The sequence below is a fragment of the Manis javanica genome, chromosome 2 (assembly GCF_040802235.1).
Source record: "Manis javanica isolate MJ-LG chromosome 2, MJ_LKY, whole genome shotgun sequence".
Classification (NCBI taxonomy): domain Eukaryota; kingdom Metazoa; phylum Chordata; class Mammalia; order Pholidota; family Manidae; genus Manis; species Manis javanica.
Genome location: NC_133157.1, coordinates 165,760,921 through 165,766,593, shown reverse-complemented (window position 1 = coordinate 165,766,593; position 5,673 = coordinate 165,760,921).

Here is a 5,673-nt window from a genome sequence, read left to right as displayed (position 1 = left end):
CTGTTATTTACAGAGCAAGACACCTTAAAGTCACTTTTTCCTTAAAGTGATTATTTCTTGCTTCAAATCATGTATTGAGATAAAGATTCCTTTACAGTGCAGTAGGGCAGCAAAGCTCAGCTGCATTATAATACAAAAGGCAAACCAGTATTGGAATGAAGTGAGAACAAAATTCTGGAGCCCACCAAAGACAAGTGCAAAGATACAAGAGAAGCCAACGAGTGAAGTGAAAGGTCGGCTTAGTGTTCAAAACATCACATCAGCAAAACTCAAAAAGGCAGGGAGGTCAGTAAGATTAGAAAATGAGAACAACATTCAGCTTATTGATGCTGAAGCTTTGATACCTAAGAGAAAGTACAGCTGTGAATGCAAATACACAGTGCAGCGCAAGGGAGGGAATAAAGTTCAGAACTGGGCACAGCAACAGGAATTTTTGGAAGCCAGGAGGAAAATATTCAACAGTAGAATCCGCAGAGGTCATGACAACATAAATATGAAGGACATATTTATGACTTATGTGTAGATTTAATATTTATTTATGCAATTACAAAGGAAAGAAATTAATCCAGTTTCCCCACTCTGAAAGAAATTGATTTCCTCGCTTCATTTTGTGTGTGTTTGTCTGTGTTGTCAAGAATGTTATTTTTTTCTTTCATTTTTTTGCTTCCAAGATTTTAAACTTCAGTGATTAAATGTGAGAGTTTCTGGTTTCTTTTCCATTTAGGATTGTTTGCTCATTTGTGAGGGCTGCATTTATAGGATAAGTGGAATCACAGTATAATTTCCTGTGTGTTCGGTTGGGTATCTCTGGAGCCAGGAGGGTGCCTGCCCCTCCCAAGACTGGGCTCCAGACAGGATTTTGAAAGGTGGCTTTGCAGATCTTAGGTGGGCCATGGGTGGGGCTATTCCTTTCATATTTACTGTATATCTAAATACTGAGCTCATGATAACTCCCAATAATCCAGCAAATTGCCTGCAGCTCTCACTGTTCATATGCACAAGCCTGACCCAAACACTGAAGAAGCTTGATCCTTCTACTGGCCAGATTATGGACCTCCAGCCAAACCACACAGTAGCTGAGTGTAGAGTGCTGGGCAAGAAGCCTGCATTCCAGTCTGACCTCTCCGGAGTTTCTTTTCCCCATCTGTGGAAGAAGAGGTTGCATTACAGGAAATGAAAACTCATGGCACTCCCAAGTGCTATGATTGCACTTTGATCTCTGGATCTAGACATAGTATACCTTGCATTTTACTGTTATTCCAAGAACTGTTAATCTGCTGAACTGGAATCAAATAACCATGGAGGGAATCAGGTGCCAGTCTGTACTGACTTCAGGACAATCATAAGAATGAAAATATGGAATACCAACTGTAACTCGGGGGGAAAATCCCAGGGCAAAATACCTTTGAAACCAAAGTCAGTCAAAGGGAGAAACTCATTTGCTGCTTACAAGCAGTCGTTTACTTCTGCTCAGTCTTACAGTGACTCTCATGATCCCACTGCAGAAGAAATGGAACCCATCCAACCCTGTCAGGTCCAGAAAAGCCCTTGCTGGGCCATGTAATCACCTATTGACGTGGAGATGGACTACTTCTCTCCACCCCTTGGAAAGCTATTGATATGGAGATGCACTAAGGCCAGGTGAGAGATTCTGAAAATGTTGGAATTTCACCCACACCAACCAATATAACATTAAATGTAGATTCTGAGTATGAAATCTTTTTTTTTCTAATTAGACAATATGAGACTGACAAGATAGTTTGGTCCTATATTGCTATAACAACAATAAACCACAGATGGTAGTCTGAGAACATCAAACCATTTAAGAAAACAATCCAACTAAGAGAGTATATATAATCCAGCAGAAAATCTACAGAGTATTGTGGCTAATTAAATCTTTGAATTAAAAATAGTTTCAAGGTACTTACTAATCCTTTGCCTCAGGCAACCACCAATCTGTTCTTTAAATCCATGGGCTTGGTTTTTATTTTTGTTTTAGATTCCACATATAAGTGAGATCATATGGTATGTATCTTTTCCTTTCTGATTTAATTGTATTTAACCTAATACCCTCTAGGTCCATCCATGTTGCTGCAAATATGAAGATTTCATTCTTTTTTATGGATGACTAATATTCATATATATTACATTTTCCTTATCAATTCATCTGTCAGTGGACACTTTGTTTCTATGTCTAAACTATTGTAAATATTGTACAGAGGGATACCTGTGTCTTTTTGAATTAGTATTTTTGTTTTCTTTGGATAATGCCCAAAAGTGGAATTGCTGGATCATATGGTTGTTCTATTTTTAGTTTTTTGAGGAACCTCCATACTATTTTCCATAGTGGCTGCACCAATTTACATTCCCACCAGTACTGCCCAGGGTTCCCTTTTGTCCACATCTTCACCAGAACATGTTATTTCTTGTCCTTTTGATAACAACCAGTCTAAGAGGTGTGAAGCATATTTCATTGTTGTTTTCAGTTGCATTTCCCTAATGATAAGTGAAGTTGAACACATTTACATGTATCTGATGGCTATCTGTATGTCTTCCTTGGAAAAATGTCTATTCAGATCTTCTGCCCATTTTTTAATCATACTGTTTTATTTGGCTGTTGAATGGCATGAGCTCTTTATATATTCTGAATACTAACCCATTATCAGATACATGATTTGCAAATACTTTTCCCATTTAGTAGGTTACCTTTTCATTTTGATGACTGTTTCCTTTACTGTGTATTTGCATTATTCAGACAATTACAAAGGAAAAAATTTTAACCCATTTCCACCATTCTGAAATAATTTATTTCTTCCTTTCACTTTTACTTTTATACATAACTTCCAGTTATAAAGTAAATACATCCACAGTGTGGTGACAATGGCTGATGATGCTGTTTTATATACTTGAAAGTTGCTAAGAGAATAAATCTTAAAAGTTCTCTCATCACAAGAAAAAAATGTATAACTATGTGTGGTAATGGATATTAACTAGACTTATTGTGGAGATTGTTTCACAATATATACAAATATTTAATCATTACATTTTAACCTGAAATGAATATAATGTTATATTTCATGTATATTTCAATTTAAAAAGCATTAATATCATTTAGTTTTATTACACAGGAGATATATATATATATTCACATATATATATGTGATATATATGAGATATATAATATATTCACATAATACATATATGCATGATATCATGTTAGATGTGGCATAAAACTAAATGTGATTTATTCCCAGAGGAATTAATGTTTAAATGAAAAGGTATTAATATGAAAGCCTGCATGTCAGAACATGTACCATGGAGTCACTCTGGCTGGGAGGGGGAAGGAGATTAAGATAAGAAAGCAAGGGTTGTGCATCTCTTTGAAAAAAAAATGCAGAAAAAGTTTTAAATGAGTCAATGAAGTTAAGACAAATGTGAAAAACCTACTATAGATATATAATTTGTGTAACTGACATCTAGGAAAAAATATGAACCCCATAGTACTCAGCCAATGAGGAACCAAGGGAGGGACTTGTGTGCCAAGGAATAAATTGCTTGTATTAAACTGAGTGTGCCTGCTCACCAGACACCTGATCTTGCAAGACCGTCATTTAAGGCTTGTTCCTCTGTTCTCTTTGACTAAGTGTGCACCAGTGAGCACCTTTCTCACATCACATCTATTATTTTTTCAAATTTCAAATCATAATGTAGACTCAACTTTGTCTCCTGATTTTCATTTAGTACTTTATCATGAATATTTCCTTAAGCCATGAAGTGTTTCTTGAAGACAAGTTTTCTTCAACATATTATTAATTCTATTAGAATATACTAAAATTTGATTAATCTTTTTTCTTTCAAATAAAAATATGATCATTCTTGTGTACCTCCTTAGTTTTTCCTGGTATTCACTGGGTTAAAGACACAATCTCACCAAATGGTCCCCCAGCATGTTATTATAACTTGCATATCCATCAAGGCATTATAATAATTATCTTTTTTAGTTGTCAATTTTATGGATCAAAGGTAAAATCTCCCAGTGGCTTTAATTTTAAACCATGAGGTTGGGTATTTTTCATAATAATATGTGATTTATATTTATCTTGAGGATGCCTTGACCTAGTTTCAATTTATAATTTATTATTGTTCTTGGTAATTTTTATACATTTTTTAACAGTTCATTTTCAATCAAAGTACCTTAGGATGCACTGGACAATCAATGGACCTAAAAAGTGCAGTTGGGTTAGTGGTAATACTGAAATCATTGATTAAAAACTTTTCATTGATAATCTCTGATAGTGTCTTACATTTGGTGAAATGGAGTGGTTTATTGTAAAAATAATGCATGCATATTGAAAAAATAAAAATATAACACTTTAAAATAAAAAATGTCTCCTTGACTCCCATTCCCAATCCCCAAAGATTTCATAAAATATATATGTATGTTTCCTTTGTTATACATGTTCTTACACACATTTATGCTATTCTTATATAACTTGCCTTGTTTTTTCATCTAATGCTATTTGATATTTTTCCACAACTGCTTATCTATGTTAGTATGAAAATGTTGGAATGAGTATTCTTTTGTGTATGTGTATGTCCCTTGACACACATGTATGAGTATTCATGTAAGATAAATGTTTAGAGCTGCAATCTCTGGGTCATTGGATGGTGGATACATGTTAAATTTCAGTAGATATTGCTTCTCCTCCATAGAAGAGTTATTTAACATTTTACTAAATATTGGTGTTCTTCTTTCCCCATCTGTTGAAAGCCTTGATTATGAGAGAATAAGAGAAAACTATCTAAATATATAACACCCTGAATTACTTGGGTAAACACAGACTCCTTCACCAAACTCTTAAATAATTAAATAAGATTTAGCTTTGAAAACTGAGTAACAAAGGTTTGGATCAATAAAAGCACATTCTGCTTCATGGAATGTATAACAATATTTAGTGAGCTTGCTAGCTGTCTTTAAAAGGTAGCATTGTCAGGTAATATAAATCATTCTATTCAAAATGGATTTGAGAAAAAATATGAATAATGTCCTTAAGTGGCTTCTGAGAGAAACTGAAGATAGATTATGGGAAGATGATTTTGGCATTCCTTAGTGTATCCATCCATAGGTATGTATGGGAACAGAATATTGTCCTGCATGCCTGACTTTATTTTTAGACCTTTGATACACTGAATGGTTAATTGTGCAATCTACTGGGACAGCCTACAAAATTTAAATGATTTTTAGTATGTCAAAATAGGTGAAATAACATAAAAGCAAGATATTAAAATTCATACTGTTGACAAGGCTGACAAATGGAAAAGATCTTTAAAACTAATCATTTACTGACTTGTGTATTGCCTAATCCTTCACTTTTGTTTAGCTTTTCCAAAACAAGTATAATAGTTCTGAGACTGAGGAATTCCACTTCCATATCTTATGATTCATTGGAGATTATGGTCTTCTAAACTCTTCCCTTAGGCATAAACCCCTTTTACTTTAGTGTGGACCTCTTTTCATTTTCTGGAGGTCAATTGAGGATAACCTAACAGCATTCATTTAGCCCCAACTTCCCGGCTTCCCTTTCCTTCTAGGATGGAATGACTAGGTCTTCAAAAGTATATCCAGTAATAACTTCAGGGCCAAAATACATTTTTTCCCAGAATTTAGAAGTT